Below are 20,976 nucleotides of genomic sequence, written 5' to 3' on the forward strand. Positions count from 1 at the left end.
AACCCTAACCCTAACCCTAACCCTAACCCTAACCCTAACCCTAACCCTAACCCTAACCCTAACCCTAACCCTAACCCTAACCCTAACCCTAACCCTAACCCTAACCCTAACCCTAACCCTAACCCTAACCCTAACCCTAACCCTAACCCTAACCCTAACCCTAACCCTAACCCTAACCCTAACCCTAACCCTAACCCTAACCCTAACCCTAACCCTAACCCTAACCCTAACCCTAACCCTAACCCTAACCCTAACCCTAACCCTAACCCTAACCCTAACCCTAACCCTAACCCTAACCCTAACCCTAACCCTAACCCTAACCCTAACCCTAACCCTAACCCTAACCCTAACCTAACCCTAACCCTAACCCTAACCCTAACCCTAACCCTAACCCTAACCCTAACCCTAACCCTAACCCTAACCCTAACCCTAACCCTAACCCTAACCCTAACCCTAACCCTAACCCTAACCCTAACCCTAACCCTAACCCTAACCCTAACCCTAACCCTAACCCTAACCCTAACCCTAACCCTAACCCTACCCTAACCCTAACCCTAACCCTAACCCTAACCCTAACCCTAACCCTAACCCTAACCCTAACCCTAACCCTAACCCTAACCCTAACCCTAACCCTAACCCTAACCCTAACCCTAACCCTAACCCTAACCCTAACCCTAACCCTAACCCTAACCCTAACCCTAACCCTAACCCTAACCCTAACCCTAACCCTAACCCTAACCCTAACCCTAACCCTAACCCTAACCCTAACCCTAACCCTAACCCTAACCCTAACCCTAACCCTAACCCTAACCCTAACCCTAACCCTAACCCTAACCCTAACCCTAACCCTAACCCTAACCCTAACCCTAACCCTAACCCTAACCCTAACCCTAACCCTAACCCTAACCCTACCCTAACCCTAACCCTAACCCTAACCCTAACCCTAACCCTAACCCTAACCCTAACCCTAACCCTAACCCTAACCCTAACCCTAACCCTAACCCTAACCCTAACCCTAACCCTAACCCTAACCCTAACCCTAACCCTAACCCTAACCCTAACCCTAACCCTAACCCTAACCCTAACCCTAACCCTAACCCTAACCCTAACCCTAACCCTAACCCTAACCCTAACCCTAACCCTAACCCTAACCCTAACCCTAACCCTAACCCTAACCCTAACCCTAACCCTAACCCTAACCCTAACCCTAACCCTAACCCTAACCCTAACCCTAACCCTAACCCTAACCCTAACCCTAACCCTAACCCTAACCCTAACCCTAACCCTAACCCTAACCCTAACCCTAACCCTAACCCTAACCCTAACCCTAACCCTAACCCTAACCCTAACCCTAACCCTAACCCTAACCCTAACCCTAACCCTAACCCTAACCCTAACCCTAACCCTAACCCTAACCCTAACCCTAACCCTAACCCTAACCCTAACCCTAACCCTAACCCTAACCCTAACCCTAACCCTAACCCTAACCCTAACCCTAACCCTAACCCTAACCCTAACCCTAACCCTAACCCTAACCCTAACCCTAACCCTAACCCTAACCCTAACCCTAACCCTAACCCTAACCCTAACCCTAACCCTAACCCTAACCCTAACCCTAACCCTAACCCTAACCCTAACCCTAACCCTAACCCTAACCCTAACCCTAACCCTAACCCTAACCCTAACCCTAACCCTAACCCTAACCCTAACCCTAACCCTAACCCTAACCCTAACCCTAACCCTAACCCTAACCCTAACCCTAACCCTAACCCTAACCCTAACCCTAACCCTAACCCTAACCCTAACCCTAACCCTAACCCTAACCCTAACCCTAACCCTAACCCTAACCCTAACCCTAACCCTAACCCTAACCCTAACCCTAACCCTAACCCTAACCCTAACCCTAACCCTAACCCTAACCCTAACCCTAACCCTAACCCTAACCCTAACCCTAACCCTAACCCTAACCCTAACCCTAACCCTAACCCTAACCCTAACCCTAACCCTAACCCTAACCCTAACCCTAACCCTAACCCTAACCCTAACCCTAACCCTAACCCTAACCCTAACCCTAACCCTAACCCTAACCCTAACCCTAACCCTAACCCTAACCCTAACCCTAACCCTAACCCTAACCCTAACCCTAACCCTAACCCTAACCCTAACCCTAACCCTAACCCTAACCCTAACCCTAACCCTAACCCTAACCCTAACCCTAACCCTAACCCTAACCCTAACCCTAACCCTAACCCTAACCCTAACCCTAACCCTAACCCCTAACCCTAACCCTAACCCTAACCCTAACCCTAACCCTAACCCTAACCCTAACCCTAACCCTAACCCTAACCCTAACCCTAACCCTAACCCTAACCCTAACCCTAACCCTAACCCTAACCCTAACCCTAACCCTAACCCTAACCCTAACCCTAACCCTAACCCTAACCCTAACCCTAACCCTAACCCTAACCCTAACCCTAACCCTAACCCTAACCCTAACCCTAACCCTAACCCTAACCCTAACCCTAACCCTAACCCTAACCCTAACCCTAACCCTAACCCTAACCCTAACCCTAACCCTAACCCTAACCCTAACCCTAACCTAACCCTAACCCTAACCCTAACCCTAACCCTAACCCTAACCCTAACCCTAACCCTAACCCTAACCCTAACCCTAACCCTAACCCTAACCCTAACCCTAACCCTAACCCTAACCCTAACCCTAACCCTAACCTAACCCTAACCCTAACCCTAACCCTAACCCTAACCCTAACCCTAACCCTAACCCTAACCCTAACCCTAACCCTAACCCTAACCCTAACCCTAACCCTAACCCTAACCCTAACCCTAACCCTAACCCTAACCCTAACCCTAACCCTAACCCTAACCCTAACCCTAACCCTAACCCTAACCCTAACCCTAACCCTAACCCTAACCCTAACCCTAACCCTAACCCTAACCCTAACCCTAACCCTAACCCTAACCCTAACCCTAAACCCTAACCCTAACCCTAACCCTAACCCTAACCCTAACCCTAACCCTAACCCTAACCCTAACCCTAACCCTAACCCTAACCCTAACCCTAACCCTAACCCTAACCCTAACCCTAACCCTAACCCTAACCCTAACCCTAACCCTAACCCTAACCCTAACCCTAACCCTAACCCTAACCCTAACCCTAACCCTAACCCTAACCCTAACCCTAACCCTAACCCTAACCCTAACCCTAACCCTAACCCTAACCCTAACCCTAACCCTAACCCTAACCCTAACCCTAACCCTAACCCTAACCCTAACCCTAACCCTAACCCTAACCCTAACCCTAACCCTAACCCTAACCCTAACCCTAACCCTAACCCTAACCCTAACCCTAACCCTAACCCTAACCCTAACCCTAACCCTAACCCTAACCCTAACCCTAACCCTAACCCTAACCCTAACCCTAACCCTAACCCTAACCCTAACCCTAACCCTAACCCTAACCCTAACCCTAACCCTAACCCTAACCCTAACCCTAACCCTAACCCTAACCCTAACCTAACCCTAACCCTAACCCTAACCCTAACCCTAACCCTAACCCTAACCCTAACCCTAACCCTAACCCTAACCCTAACCCTAACCCTAACCCTAACCCTAACCCTAACCCTAACCCTAACCCTAACCCTAACCCTAACCCTAACCCTAACCCTAACCCTAACCCTAACCCTAACCCTAACCCTAACCCTAACCCTAACCCTAACCCTAACCCTAACCCTAACCCTAACCCTAACCCTAACCCTAACCCTAACCCTAACCCTAACCCTAACCCTAACCCTAACCCTAACCCTAACCCTAACCCTAACCCTAACCCTAACCCTAACCCTAACCCTAACCCTAACCCTAACCCTAACCCTAACCCTAACCCTAACCCTAACCCTAACCCTAACCCTAACCCTAACCCTAACCCTAACCCTAACCCTAACCCTAACCCTAACCCTAACCCTAACCCTAACCCTAACCCTAACCCTAACCCTAACCCTAACCCTAACCCTAACCCTAACCCTAACCCTAACCCTAACCCTAACCCTAACCCTAACCCTAACCCTAACCCTAACCCTAACCCTAACCCTAACCCTAACCCTAACCCTACCCTAACCCTAACCCTAACCCTAACCCTAACCCTAACCCTAACCCTAACCCTAACCCTAACCCTAACCCTAACCCTAACCCTAACCCTAACCCTAACCCTAACCCTAACCCTAACCCTAACCCTAACCCTAACCCTAACCCTAACCCTAACCCTAACCCTAACCCTAACCCTAACCCTAACCCTAACCCTAACCCTAACCCTAACCCTAACCCTAACCCTAACCCTAACCCTAACCCTAACCCTAACCCTAACCCTAACCCTAACCCTAACCCTAACCCTAACTAACCCTAACCCTAACCCTAACCCTAACCCTAACCCTAACCCTAACCCTAACCTAACCCTAACCCTAACCCTAACCCCAACCCTAACCCTAACCCTAACCCTAACCCTAACCCTAACCCTAACCCTAACCCTAACCCTAACCCTAACCCTAACCCTAACCCTAACCCTAACCCTAACCCTAACCCTAACCTAACCCTAACCCTAACCCTAACCCTAACCCTAACCCTAACCCTAACCCTAACCCTAACCCTAACCCTAACCCTAACCCTAACCCTAACCCTAACCCTAAACCCTAACCCTAACCCTAACCCTAACCCTAACCCTAACCCTAACCCTAACCCTAACCCTAACCCTAACCCTAACCCTAACCCTAACCCTAACCCTAACCCTAACCCTAACCCTAACCCTAACCCTAACCCTAACCCTAACCCTAACCCTAACCCTAACCCTAACCCTAACCCTAACCCTAACCTAACCCTAACCCTAACCCTAACCCTAACCCTAACCCTAACCCTAACCCTAACCCTAACCCTAACCCTAACCCTAACCCTAACCCTAACCCTAACCCTAACCCTAACCCTAACCCTAACCCTAACCCTAACCCTAACCCTAACCCTAACCCTAACCCTAACCCTAACCCTAACCCTAACCCTAACCCTAACCCTAACCCTAACCCTAACCCTAACCCTAACCCTAACCCTAACCCTAACCCTAACCCTAACCCTAACCCTAACCCTAACCCTAACCCTAACCCTAACCCTAACCCTAACCCTAACCCTAACCCTAACCCTAACCCTAACCCTAACCCTAACCCTAACCCTAACCCTAACCCTAACCCTAACCCTAACCCTAACCCTAACCCTAACCCTAACCCTAACCCTAACCCTAACCCTAACCCTAACCCTAACCCTAACCCTAACCCTAACCCTAACCCTAACCCTAACCCTAACCCTAACCCTAACCCTAACCCTAACCCTAACCCTAACCCTAACCCTAACCCTAACCCTAACCCTAACCCTAACCCTAACCCTAACCCTAACCCTAACCCTAACCCTAACCCTAACCCTAACCCTAACCCTAACCCTAACCCTAACCCTAACCCTAACCCTAACCCTAACCCTAACCCTAACCCTAACCCTAACCCTAACCCTAACCCTAACCCTAACCCTAACCCTAACCCTAACCCTAACCCTAACCCTAACCCTAACCCTAACCCTAACCCTAACCCTAACCCTAACCCTAACCCTAACCCTAACCCTAACCCTAACCCTAACCCTAACCCTAACCCTAACCCTAACCCTAACCCTAACCCTAACCCTAACCCTAACCCTAACCCTAACCCTAACCCTAACCCTAACCCTAACCCTAACCCTAACCCTAACCCTAACCCTAACCCTAACCCTAACCCTAACCCTAACCCTAACCCTAACCCTAACCCTAACCCTAACCCTAACCCTAACCCTAACCCTAACCCTAACCCTAACCCTAACCCTAACCCTAACCCTAACCCTAACCCTAACCCTAACCCTAACCCTAACCCTAACCCTAACCCTAACCCTAACCCTAACCCTAACCCTAACCCTAACCCTAACCCTAACCCTAACCCTAACCCTAACCCTAACCCTAACCCTAACCCTAACCCTAACCCTAACCCTAACCCTAACCCTAACCCTAACCCTAACCCTAACCCTAACCCTAACCCTAACCCTAACCCTAACCCTAACCCTAACCCTAACCCTAACCCTAACCCTAACCCTAACCCTAACCCTAACCCTAACCCTAACCCTAACCCTAACCCTAACCCTAACCCTAACCCTAACCCTAACCCTAACCCTAACCCTAACCCTAACCCTAACCCTAACCCTAACCCTAACCCTAACCCTAACCCTAACCCTAACCCTAACCCTAACCCTAACCCTAACCCTAACCCTAACCCTAACCCTAACCCTAACCCTAACCCTAACCCTAACCCTAACCCTAACCCTAACCCTAACCCTAACCCTAACCCTAACCCTAACCCTAACCCTAACCCTAACCCTAACCCTAACCCTAACCCTAACCCTAACCCTAACCCTAACCCTAACCCTAACCCTAACCCTAACCCTAACCCTAACCCTAACCCTAACCCTAACCCTAACCCTAACCCTAACCCTAACCCTAACCCTAACCCTAACCCTAACCCTAACCCTAACCCTAACCCTAACCCTAACCCTAACCCTAACCCTAACCCTAACCCTAACCCTAACCCTAACCCTAACCCTAACCCTAACCCTAACCCTAACCCTAACCCTAACCCTAACCCTAACCCTAACCCTAACCCTAACCCTAACCCTAACCCTAACCCTAACCCTAACCCTAACCCTAACCCTAACCCTAACCCTAACCCTAACCCTAACCCTAACCCTAACCCTAACCCTAACCCTAACCCTAACCCTAACCCTAACCCTAACCCTAACCCTAACCCTAACCCTAACCCTAACCCTAACCCTAACCCTAACCCTAACCCTAACCCTAACCCTAACCCTAACCCTAACCCTAACCCTAACCCTAACCCTAACCCTAACCCTAACCCTAACCCTAACCCTAACCCTAACCCTAACCCTAACCCTAACCCTAACCCTAACCCTAACCCTAACCCTAACCCTAACCCTAACCCTAACCCTAACCCTAACCCTAACCCTAACCCTAACCCTAACCCTAACCCTAACCCTAACCCTAACCCTAACCCTAACCCTAACCCTAACCCTAACCCTAACCCTAACCCTAACCCTAACCCTAACCCTAACCCTAACCCTAACCCTAACCCTAACCCTAACCCTAACCCTAACCCTAACCCTAACCCTAACCCTAACCCTAACCCTAACCCTAACCCTAACCCTAACCCTAACCCTAACCCTAACCCTAACCCTAACCCTAACCCTAACCCTAACCCTAACCCTAACCCTAACCCTAACCCTAACCCTAACCCTAACCCTAACCCTAACCCTAACCCTAACCCTAACCCTAACCCTAACCCTAACCCTAACCCTAACCCTAACCCTAACCCTAACCCTAACCCTAACCCTAACCCTAACCCTAACCCTAACCCTAACCCTAACCCTAACCCTAACCCTAACCCTAACCCTAACCCTAACCCTAACCCTAACCCTAACCCTAACCCTAACCCTAACCCTAACCCTAACCCTAACCCTAACCCTAACCCTAACCCTAACCCTAACCCTAACCCTAACCCTAACCCTAACCCTAACCCTAACCCTAACCCTAACCCTAACCCTAACCCTAACCCTAACCCTAACCCTAACCCTAACCCTAACCCTAACCCTAACCCTAACCCTAACCCTAACCCTAACCCTAACCCTAACCCTAACCCTAACCCTAACCCTAACCCTAACCCTAACCCTAACCCTAACCCTAACCCTAACCCTAACCCTAACCCTAACCCTAACCCTAACCCTAACCCTAACCCTAACCCTAACCCTAACCCTAACCCTAACCCTAACCCTAACCCTAACCCTAACCCTAACCCTAACCCTAACCCTAACCCTAACCCTAACCCTAACCCTAACCCTAACCCTAACCCTAACCCTAACCCTAACCCTAACCCTAACCCTAACCCTAACCCTAACCCTAACCCTAACCCTAACCCTAACCCTAACCCTAACCCTAACCCTAACCCTAACCCTAACCCTAACCCTAACCCTAACCCTAACCCTAACCCTAACCCTAACCCTAACCCTAACCCTAACCCTAACCCTAACCCTAACCCTAACCCTAACCCTAACCCTAACCCTAACCCTAACCCTAACCCTAACCCTAACCCTAACCCTAACCCTAACCCTAACCCTAACCCTAACCCTAACCCTAACCCTAACCCTAACCCTAACCCTAACCCTAACCCTAACCCTAACCCTAACCCTAACCCTAACCCTAACCCTAACCCTAACCCTAACCCTAACCCTAACCCTAACCCTAACCCTAACCCTAACCCTAACCCTAACCCTAACCCTAACCCTAACCCTAACCCTAACCCTAACCCTAACCCTAACCCTAACCCTAACCCTAACCCTAACCCTAACCCTAACCCTAACCCTAACCCTAACCCTAACCCTAACCCTAACCCTAACCCTAACCCTAACCCTAACCCTAACCCTAACCCTAACCCTAACCCTAACCCTAACCCTAACCCTAACCCTAACCCTAACCCTAACCCTAACCCTAACCCTAACCCTAACCCTAACCCTAACCCTAACCCTAACCCTAACCCTAACCCTAACCCTAACCCTAACCCTAACCCTAACCCTAACCCTAACCCTAACCCTAACCCTAACCCTAACCCTAACCCTAACCCTAACCCTAACCCTAACCCTAACCCTACCCTAACCCTAACCCTAACCCTAACCCTAACCCTAACCCTAACCCTAACCCTAACCCTAACCCTAACCCTAACCCTAACCCTAACCCTAACCCTAACCCTAACCCTAACCCTAACCCTAACCCTAACCCTAACCCTAACCCTAACCCTAACCCTAACCCTAACCCTAACCCTAACCCTAACCCTAACCCTAACCCTAACCCTAACCCTAACCCTAACCCTAACCCTAACCCTAACCCTAACCCTAACCCTAACCCTAACCCTAACCCTAACCCTAACCCTAACCCTAACCCTAACCCTAACCCTAACCCTAACCCTAACCCTAACCCTAACCCTAACCCTAACCCTAACCCTAACCCTAACCCTAACCCTAACCCTAACCCTAACCCTAACCCTAACCCTAACCCTAACCCTAACCCTAACCCTAACCCTAACCCTAACCCTAACCCTAACCCTAACCCTAACCCTAACCCTAACCCTAACCCTAACCCTAACCCTAACCCTAACCCTAACCCTAACCCTAACCCTAACCCTAACCCTAACCCTAACCCTAACCCTAACCCTAACCCTAACCCTAACCCTAACCCTAACCCTAACCCTAACCCTAACCCTAACCCTAACCCTAACCCTAACCCTAACCCTAACCCTAACCCTAACCCTAACCCTAACCCTAACCCTAACCCTAACCCTAACCCTAACCCTAACCCTAACCCTAACCCTAACCCTAACCCTAACCCTAACCCTAACCCTAACCCTAACCCTAACCCTAACCCTAACCCTAACCCTAACCCTAACCCTAACCCTAACCCTAACCCTAACCCTAACCCTAACCCTAACCCTAACCCTAACCCTAACCCTAACCCTAACCCTAACCCTAACCCTAACCCTAACCCTAACCCTAACCCTAACCCTAACCCTAACCCTAACCCTAACCCTAACCCTAACCCTAACCCTAACCCTAACCCTAACCCTAACCCTAACCCTAACCCTAACCCTAACCCTAACCCTAACCCTAACCCTAACCCTAACCCTAACCCTAACCCTAACCCTAACCCTAACCCTAACCCTAACCCTAACCCTAACCCTAACCCTAACCCTAACCCTAACCCTAACCCTAACCCTAACCCTAACCCTAACCCTAACCCTAACCCTAACCCTAACCCTAACCCTAACCCTAACCCTAACCCTAACCCTAACCCTAACCCTAACCCTAACCTAACCCTAACCCTAACCCTAACCCTAACCCTAACCCTAACCCTAACCCTAACCCTAACCCTAACCCTAACCCTAACCCTAACCCTAACCCTAACCCTAACCCTAACCCTAACCCTAACCCTAACCCTAACCCTAACCCTAACCCTAACCCTAACCCTAACCCTAACCCTAACCCTAACCCTAACCCTAACCCTAACCCTAACCCTAACCCTAACCCTAACCCTAACCCTAACCCTAACCCTAACCCTAACCCTAACCCTAACCCTAACCCTAACCCTAACCCTAACCCTAACCCTAACCCTAACCCTAACCCTAACCCTAACCCTAACCCTAACCCTAACCCTAACCCTAACCCTAACCCTAACCCTAACCCTAACCCTAACCCTAACCCTAACCCTAACCCTAACCCTAACCCTAACCCTAACCCTAACCCTAACCCTAACCCTAACCCTAACCCTAACCCTAACCCTAACCCTAACCCTAACCCTAACCCTAACCCTAACCCTAACCCTAACCCTAACCCTAACCCTAACCCTAACCCTAACCCTAACCCTAACCCTAACCCTAACCCTAACCCTAACCCTAACCCTAACCCTAACCCTAACCCTAACCCTAACCCTAACCCTAACCCTAACCCTAACCCTAACCCTAACCCTAACCCTAACCCTAACCCTAACCCTAACCCTAACCCTAACCCTAACCCTAACCCTAACCCTAACCCTAACCCTAACCCTAACCCTAACCCTAACCCTAACCCTAACCCTAACCCTAACCCTAACCCTAACCCTAACCCTAACCCTAACCCTAACCCTAACCCTAACCCTAACCCTAACCCTAACCCTAACCCTAACCCTAACCCTAACCCTAACCCTAACCCTAACCCTAACCCTAACCCTAACCCTAACCCTAACCCTAACCCTAACCCTAACCCTAACCCTAACCCTAACCCTAACCCTAACCCTAACCCTAACCCTAACCCTAACCCTAACCCTAACCCTAACCCTAACCCTAACCCTAACCCTAACCCTAACCCTAACCCTAACCCTAACCCTAACCCTAACCCTAACCCTAACCCTAACCCTAACCCTAACCCTAACCCTAACCCTAACCCTAACCCTAACCCTAACCCTAACCCTAACCCTAACCCTAACCCTAACCCTAACCCTAACCCTAACCCTAACCCTAACCCTAACCCTAACCCTAACCCTAACCCTAACCCTAACCCTAACCCTAACCCTAACCCTAACCCTAACCCTAACCCTAACCCTAACCCTAACCCTAACCCTAACCCTAACCCTAACCCTAACCCTAACCCTAACCCTAACCCTAACCCTAACCCTAACCCTAACCCTAACCCTAACCCTAACCCTAACCCTAACCCTAACCCTAACCCTAACCCTAACCCTAACCCTAACCCTAACCCTAACCCTAACCCTAACCCTAACCCTAACCCTAACCCTAACCCTAACCCTAACCCTAACCCTAACCCTAACCCTAACCCTAACCCTAACCCTAACCCTAACCCTAACCCTAACCCTAACCCTAACCCTAACCCTAACCCTAACCCTAACCCTAACCCTAACCCTAACCCTAACCCTAACCCTAACCCTAACCCTAACCCTAACCCTAACCCTAACCCTAACCCTAACCCTAACCCTAACCCTAACCCTAACCCTAACCCTAACCCTAACCCTAACCCTAACCCTAACCCTAACCCTAACCCTAACCCTAACCCTAACCCTAACCCTAACCCTAACCCTAACCCTAACCCTAACCCTAACCCCTAACCCTAACCCTAACCCTAACCCTAACCCTAACCCTAACCCTAACCCTAACCCTAACCCTAACCCTAACCCTAACCCTAACCCTAACCCTAACCCCTAACCCTAACCCTAACCCTAACCGTAACCCTAACCCTAACCCTAACCCTAACCCTAACCCTAACCCCTAACCCTAACCCTAACCCTAACCCTAACCCTAACCCCCTTTCCATAACCCTAACCCTAACCCTAACCCTAACCCTAACCCTAACAGAGGCAAACAGAGTTAAACAGAGTTACACAGAGGCAAACAGAGTTAAATAGAGTTAAGCCGAGTTAAACAGAGGCAAACAGAATAGAACAGAGTTAAACAGAGGCAAACAGAGGCAGAAAGAGTTAAACAGACTTAAACAGTGGCAAACTGAGGCAAACGGAGTTAAACAGAGGGAAACAGAGTTAAATAGAGTTAAACAGAGGCAAACAGATTTACACAGAGTTAAACAGAGGTAAACAGATTCAAACAGAGTTAAACAGAGGGAAACAGAGTTAAACAGAAGCAAACAGAGTTAAACAGAGGTAAACAGAGGCAAACAGAGCTAAACAGAGTTACACAGAGGCAAACAGAGTTAAACAGAGTTAAGCCGAGTTAAACAGAGGCAAACAGAATAGAACAGAGTTAAACAGAGGCAAACAAAGGTAGAAAGAGTTAAACAGACTTAAACAGTGGCAAACTGAGGCAAACAGAGTTAAACAGAATTAAACAGAGTTAAACAGACTTAAACAGTGGCAAACTGAGGCAAACAGAGTTAATCAGACTAAAACAGAGTTAAATAGAGGCAAACAGAGGCATTCAGAGTTAAACAGAGGCAAACAGAGTTAAACAGAGTTAAACAGAGTTAAACAAAGTTAAACAGAGGCAAACAGAGTTTAACAGACTTAAACAGACTTAAACAGAGGCAAACCGAGTTAAACAGAGTTAAACAGAAGCAAACAGACTTAAACAGAGTTAAACAGAGTGAGACAGAATGAGACAGAGTTAGACAGAGGCAAACAGAGTTAAACAACGTGAATCAGATGCAAAGTTAAACAGAGGCAAACAGAGTGAAACAGAGGGAAACGGAGTTAAACAGAGTTAAACAGAGGCAAGCAGATTTACCTAGTTTTAAATAGAGTTAAATGAAAGCAAAGAGGGTTGAACAGTGTTAAACAGAGTTGAACAGAGGCAAACAGATTTAAACAGACTTAAACAGACTTAAACAAAGGCAAACAGAGTTAAACAGAGGGAAACAGAGTTAAACAGAGTTAAACAGGAGCAAACAGAGTTGAACAGAGGCAAACAGAGACAAACAGATTTAATCAGAGTTAAGCAGAGTTAAATAGAGGCAAACAGAGGCAAACAGATTTAAACAGAGTTAAACAGAGGCAAACAGAGTTGAACAGAGTTAAGCAGAGGCAAACAGAGTTAAACAGAGTTAAGCAGATTTAAACAGAGTGAAACAGAGTTAGACAGAGGCAAACAGAGTTAGACAGAGTTAAAGCTAGGCAAACAGAGTTACGCAGAGTTAAACAGAGGCAAACAGAGTTAAACAGAGTTAAACAGAGGGAAACAGAGTTAAATAAGGGTTAAACAGAGGCAAACAGATTTACACAGAGTTAAACAGAGGTAAACAGATTCAAACAGAGTTAAACAGTTTCAAATAGAGTTGAACAGAGGTAAACAGAGTTTAACAGAGTTAAACAGACTTAAACAGAGGCAAACAGAGTTAAACAGAGGGAAACAGAGTTAAACAGAGTTAAACAGGAGCAAACAGAGTTAAACAGAATTAAACAGAGGCGAACAGAGTTAAGCAGAGGCAAACTGAGTTAAACAGAGTTAAACAGAAGCAAACAGAGTTAAACAGAGTTAAACAGAGTTAAGCCGAGTTAAACAGAGGCAAACAGAATAGAACAGAGTTAAACAGAGGAAAACTGAGGCAGAAAGAGTTAAACAGACTTAAACAGTGGCAAACTGAGGCAAACAGAGTTAAACAGAATTAAACAGAGTTAAACAGAGTTAAACAGAGGCAAACCGAGGCAAACAGAGTTAATCAGAGTAAAACAGAGTTAAATAGAGGCAAACAGAGGCAAACAGAGTTAAACAGAGGCAAACAGAGTTAAACAGAGTTAAACAGAGTTAAACAAAGTTAAACAGAGCCAAACAGAGTTTAACAGAGTTAAACAGACTTAAACAGAGGCAAACTGAGTTAAACAGAGTTAAACAGAAGCAAACAGAGTTAAACAGAGTTAAACAGAGTTAGACAGAATGAGACAGAGTTAGACAGAGGCAAACAGAGTTAAACAACGTGAAACAGATGCAAAGTTAAACAGAGGCAAACAGAGTGAAACAGAGGGAAACAGAGTTAAACAGAGTTAAACAGGAGCAAACAGAGTTAAACAGAGGGAAACAGAGTTACACAGTGTTACACAGAGGCAAACAGAGCTAAACAGATTGAAACAGAGTTAAACAGAGGCAAGCAGAGTTGAACAGAGTTAAGCAGAGGCAAATAGAGTTAAACAGGTGGAAACAGAGTTAAACAGAGTTAAACAGGAGCAAACAGAGTTAAACAGATTGAAACAGAGTTAAACAGAGGCAAGCAGAGTTGAACAGAGTTAAACAGAGGCAAACAGAATAGAACAGAGTTAAACAGAGGCAAACTGAGGCAGAAAGAGTTAAACAGACTTAAACAGTGGCAAACTGAGGCAAACAGAGTTAAACAGAATTAAACAGAGTTAAACAGAGGCAAACCGAGGCAAACAGAGTTAATCAGAGTAAAACAGAGTTAAATAGAGGCAAACAGAGGCCAACAGAGTTAAACAGAGGCAAACAGAGTTAAACAGAGTTAAACAAAGTTAAACAGAGGCAAACAGATTTTAACAGAGTTAAACAGACTTAAACAGAGTCAAACAGAGTTAAACAGAGGGAAACAGTGTTAAACAGAGTTGAACAGGAGCAAACAGAATTAAACAGAATTAAACAGAGTTAGACAGAATGAGACAGAGTTAGACAGAGGCAAACAGAGTTAAACAACGTGAAACAGATGCAAAGTTAAACAGAGGCAAACGGAGTGAAACAGAGGGAAACAGAGTTAAACAGAGTTAAACAGGAGTAAACAGAGTTAAAGAGAGGGAAACAGAGTTACACAGTGTTACACAGAGGCAAACAGAGCTAAACAGATTGAAACAGAGTTAAACAGAGGCAAGCAGAGTTGAACAGAGTTAAGCAGAGGCAAATAGAGTTAAACAGGTGGAAACAGAGTTAAACAGAGTTAAACAGGAGCAAACAGAGTTAAACAGATTGAAACAGAGTTAAACAGAGGCAAGCAGAGTTACGCAGTGTTAAACAGAGGCAAACAGAGTTAAACAGAGTTAAAGAGAGGCAAACAGAGTTGAACAGAGTTAAGCATAGGCAAACAGATTTAAACAAAGGTAAACAGAGGCAAAAAGAATTAAACAGAGACAAACAGAGTTAAACAGAGTTAAACAGATTTAAACAGAGTGAAACAGAGTTAGACAGAGTTAAACCTAGGCAAACAGAGTTACGCAGAGTTAAACAGAGGCAAACAGAGTTAAGCAGAGTTAAACAGAGGGAAACAGAGTTAAATAGAGTTAAACAGAGGCAAACAGATTTACACAGAGTTAAACAGAGGCAAACAGAATAGAACATAGTTAAACAGAGGCAAACAGTGGCAGAAAGAGTGAAACAGACTTAAACAGTGGCAAACTGAGGCAAACGGAGTTAAACAGAATTAAACAGAGTTAAACAGAGTTAAACAGAGGCAAACCGAGGCAAACAGAGTTAATCACTGTAAAACAGAGTTAAATAGAGGCAAACAGGGGCCAACAGAGTTAAACAGAGGCAAACAGAGTTAAACAGAGTTAAACAAAGTTAAACAGAGGCAAACAGAGTTTAACAGAGTTAAACAGAGGCAAACAGAGGCAAACAGAGTTAAACAGAGGGAAACAGAGTTAAACAGAGTTAAACAGGAGCAAACAGAGTTAAACAGAATTAAACAGAGGCAAACAGAGTTAAACAGAGGCAAACTGAGTTAAACAGAGTTAAACAGAAGCAAACAGAGTTAAACAGAGTTAAACAGAGTTAAGCCGAGTTAAACAGAGGCAAACAGAATAGAACTGAGTTAAACAGAGGCAAACTGAGGCAGAAAGAGTTAAACAGACTTAAACAGTGGCAAACTGAGGCAAACAGAGTTAAACAGAATTAAACAGAGTTAAACAGAGTTAAACAGAGGCAAACCGAGGCAAACAGAGTTAATCAGAGTAAAACAGAGTTAAATAGAGGCAAACAGAGGCAAACAGAGTTAAACAGAGGCAAACAGAGTTAAACAGAGTTAATCAAAGTTAAACAGAGGCAAACAGATTTTAACAGAGTTAAACAGACTTAAACAGAGTCAAACAGAGTTAAACAGAGGGAAACAGAGTTAAACAGAGTTAAACAGGAGCAAACAGAGTTAAACAGAATTAAACAGAGGCAAACAGAGTTAAACAGAGGCAAACAGAGTTAAACAGAGTTAAACAGCGCTAGACAGAATGAGACAGAGTTAGACAGAGGCAAACAGAGTTAAACAACGTGAAACAGATGCAAAGTTAAACAGAGGCAAACAGAGTGAAACAGAGGGAAACAGAGTTAAACAGAGTTAAACAGGAGCAAACAGAGTTAAACAGAGGCAAGCAGAGTTGAACAGAGTTAAGCAGAGGCAATTAGAGTTAAACAGGTGGAAACAGAGTTAAAAAGAGTTAAACAGGAGCAAGCAGAGTTAAACAGATTGAAACAGAGTTAAAGCTAGGCAAACAGAGTTACGCAGTGTTAAACAGAGGCAAACAGAGTTAAACAGAGTTAAACAGAGGGAAACAGACTTAAATAGAGTTAAACAGAGGCAAACAGATTTACACAGAGTTAAACAGAGGTAAACAGAATCAAAAAGAGTTAAACAGAGGCAAATAGAGCTGGACAGAGTTAAGCAGAGGCAAACAGAGTTAAACAGAGATAAACAGAGGCAAAAAGACTTAAAAGGTGTTAAACAGAGGCAAAAAGAGTTAAACAGAGTTAAACGGAGGGAAACAGAGTTAAACAGAAGCAAACAGAGTTAAACAGAGTTAAGCAGAGGCAAACAGAGTTAAACAGAGTTACACAGAGGCAAACAGAGTTAAACAGAGTTAAGCCGAGTTAAACAGAGGCAAACAGAATAGAACAGAGTTAAACTGAGGCAAACAAAGGTAGAAAGAGTTAAACAGACTTAAACAGTGGCAAACTGAGGCAAACAGAGTTAAACAGAATTAAACAGAGTTAAACAGAGTTAAACAGAGGCAATCAGAGTTAAACAGAGGCAAACAGAGTTAAACAGAGTTAAACAGAGTTAAACAAAGTTAAACAGAGGCAAACAGAGTTTAACAGAGTTAAACAGACTTAAACAGAGGCAAACTGAGTTAAACAGAGTTAAACAGAAGCAAACAGAGTTAAACAGAGATAGACAGAATGAGACAGAGTTAGACAGAGGCAAACAGAGTTAAACAACGTGAAACAGATGCAAAGTTAAACAGAGGCAAGCAGAGTGACACAGAGGGAAACGGAGTTAAACAGAGTTAAGCAGAGGCAAGCAGATTTACCCAGTTTTAAATAGAGTTAAACGAAAGCAAACAGGGTTGAACAGTGTTAAGCAGAGTTGAACAGAGGCAAACAGATTTAAACAGACTTAAACAGAGGCAAACAGAGGCAAACAGAGTTAAACAGAGTTACACAGAGGCAAACAGAGTTAAATAGAGTTAAGCCGAGTTAAACAGAGGCAAACAGAATAGAACAGAGTTAAACAGAGGCAAACAGAGGCAGAAAGAGTGAAACACACTTAAACAGTGGCAAACTGAGGCAAACAGAGTTAAACAGAGTTAAACAGAGGGAAACAGAGTTAAATAGAGTTAAACAGATTGAAACAGATTTACACAGAGTTAAACAGAGGTAAACAGATTCAAACAGAGTTAAACAGAGGCAAATAGAGTTGAACAGAGTTAAGCAGAGGCAAACAGAGGTAAACAGATGGAAAAAGACTTAAAAGGTCTTAAACAGAGCCAACAAGAGTTAAACAGAGTTAAACAGAGGGAAACAGAGTGAAACAGAAGCATACAGAGTTAAACAGAGTTAAACAGAGGCAAACAGAGTTAAACAGAGTTACACAGAGGCAAACAGAGTTAAACAGAGGTAAGCCGAGTTAAACAGAGGCAAACAGAATAGATCAGAGTTAAACAGAGGCAAACAAAGGTAGAAAGAGTTAAACAGACTTAAACAGTGGCAAACTGAGGCAAACAGAGTTAAACAGAATTAAACAGAGTTAAACAGAGTTAAACAGAGGCAAACAGAGGCAACAGAGTTAATCAGAGTAAAACAGAGTTAAATAGAGGCAAACAGAGGCAAACAGAGTTAAACAGAGGCAAACAGAGTTAAACAGAGTTAAACAGAGTTAAACAAAGTTAAACAGAGGCAAACAGAGTTTAACAGAGTTAAACAGACTTAAACAGAGGCAAACTGAGTTAAACAGAGTTAAACAGAGGCAAACAGTGGCAGAAAGAGTGAAACAGACTTAAACAGTGGCAAACTGAGTTAAACAGAGTTAAATAGAGGCAAACAGTGGCAGAAAGAGTGAAACAGACTTAAACAGTGGCAAACCGAGGCAAACAGAGTTAAACAGAATTAAACAGAGTTAAACAGAGTTAAACAGAGGCAAACCGAGGCAAACAGAGTTAATCACTGTAAAACAGAGTTAAATAGAGGCAAACAGAGGCAAACAGAGTTAAACAGAGGCAAACAGAGTTAAACAGAGTTAAACAAAGTTAAACAGAGGCAAACAGAGTTTAACAGAGTTAAACAGACTTAAACAGAGGCAAACAGAGTTAAACAGAGGGAAACAGAGTTAAACAGAGTTAAACAGGAGCAAACAGAGTTAAACAGAATTAAACAGCGGCAAACAGAGTTAAGCAGAGGCAAACTGAGTTAAACAGAGTTAAACAGAAGCAAACAGAGTTAGACAGAGTTAAACAGAGTTAAGCCGAGTTAAACAGAGGCAAACAGAATAGAACAGAGTTAAACAGAGGCAAACTGAGGCAGAAAGAGTTAAACAGACTTAAACAGTGGCAAACTGAGGCAAACAGAGTTAAACAGAATTAAACAGAGTTAAACAGAGTTAAACAGAGGCAAACCGAGGCAAACAGAGTTAATCAGAGTAAAACAGAGTTAAATAGAGGCAAACAGAGGCCAACAGAGTTAAACAGAGGCAAACAGAGTTAAACAGAGTTAAACAAAGTTAAACAGAGGCAAACAGATTTTAACAGAGTTAAACAGACTTAAACAGAGTCAAACAGAGTTAAACAGAGGGAAACAGAGTTAAACAGAGTTGAACAGGAGCAAACAGAGTTAAACAGAATTAAACAGAGGCAAACAGAGTTAAACAGAGGCAAACTGAGTTAAACAGATTGAAACAGATTTAAACAGAGGCAAGCAGAGTTGAACAGAGTTAAGCAGAGGCAAATAGAGTTAAACAGGTGGAAACAGAGTTAAACAGAGTTAAACAGGAGCAAGCAGAGTTAAACAGATTGAAACAGAGTTAAACCTAGGCAAACAGAGTTACGCAGTGTTAAACAGAGGCAAACAGAGTTAAACAGAGTTAAACAGAGGGAAACAGAGTTAAATAGAGTTAAACAGATGCAAACAGATTTACACATAGTTAAACAGAGGTAAACAGAATCAAACAGAGTTAAACAGAGGCAAATAGAGTTGAACAGAGTTAAGCAGAGGCAAACAGAGTTAACAGAGGTAAACAGAGGCAAAAAGACTTAAAAGGTGTTAAACAGAGGCAAAAAGAGTTAAACAGAGTTAAACAGAGGGAAACAGAGTTAAACAGAAGCAAACAGTGTTAAACAGAGTTAAGCAGTGGCAAACAGAGTTAAACAGAGTTACACAGAGGCAAACAGAGTTAAACAGAGTTAAGCCGAGTTAAACAGAGGCAAACAGAATAGAACAGAGTTAAACAGAGGCAAACAAAGGTAGAAAGAGTTAAACAGACTTAAACAGTGGCAAACTGAGGCAAACAGAGTTAAACAGAATTAAACAGAGTTAAACAGAGTTAAACAGAGGCAAACAGAGTTAAACAGAGGCAAACAGAGTTAAAGAGAGTTAAACAGACTTAAACAAAGTTAAACAGAGGCAAACAGAGTTTAACAGAGTTAAACAGACTTAAACAGAGGCAAACTGAGTTAAACAGAGTTAAACAGAAGCAAACAGAGTTAAACAGAGTTAAACAGAGATAGACAGAATGAGACAGAGTTAGACAGAGGCAAACAGAGTTAAACAACGTGAAACAGATGCAAAGTTAAACAGAGGCAAGCAGAGTGAAACAGAGGGAAACGGAGTTAAACAGAGTTAAACAGAGGCAAGCAGATTTACCCAGTTTTAAATAGAGTTAAACGAAAGCAAACAGGGTTGAACAGTGTTAAACAGAGTTGAACAGAGGCAAACAGATTTAAACAGACTTTAACAGAGGCAAACAGAGGCAAACAGAGTTAAACAGAGTTACACAGAGGCAAACAGAGTTAAATAGAGTTAAGCCGAGTTAAACAGAGGCAAACAGAATAGAACAGAGGTAAACAGAGGCAAACAGAGGCAGAAAGAGTTAAACAGACTTAAACAGTGGCAAACTGAGGCAAACAGAGTTAAACAGAGTTAAACAGAGGGAAACAGAGTTAAATAGAGTTAAACAGAGGCAAACAGATTTACACAGAGTTAAACAGAGGCAAATAGAGTTAAACAGCTGGAAACAGAGTTAAACAGAGTTAAACAGGAGCAAACAGAGTTAAACAGATTGAAACAGAGTTAAACAGAGGCAAGCAGAGTTGAACAGAGTTAAACAGAGGCAAACAGAGTTAAACAGAGTTAAACAGAGGGAAACAGAGTTAAATAGAGTTAAACAGAGGCAAACAGATTTACACAGAGTGAAACAGAGGCAAGCAGATTTAACCAGTTTTAAACAGAGTTCAACAGAAGCAAACAGGGTTGAACAGTGTTAAATAGATTTGAACAGAGGCATACAGATTTAAACAGACTTAAACAGAGGCAAACAGAGGCAAACAGAGTTAAACAGAGGCTAACAGAGTCAAAAAGAGTTAAACAGAGTTAAACAGAG

This window comes from Carcharodon carcharias, chromosome 33 (genome assembly GCF_017639515.1).
Source record: "Carcharodon carcharias isolate sCarCar2 chromosome 33, sCarCar2.pri, whole genome shotgun sequence".
NCBI lineage: Eukaryota > Metazoa > Chordata > Chondrichthyes > Lamniformes > Lamnidae > Carcharodon > Carcharodon carcharias.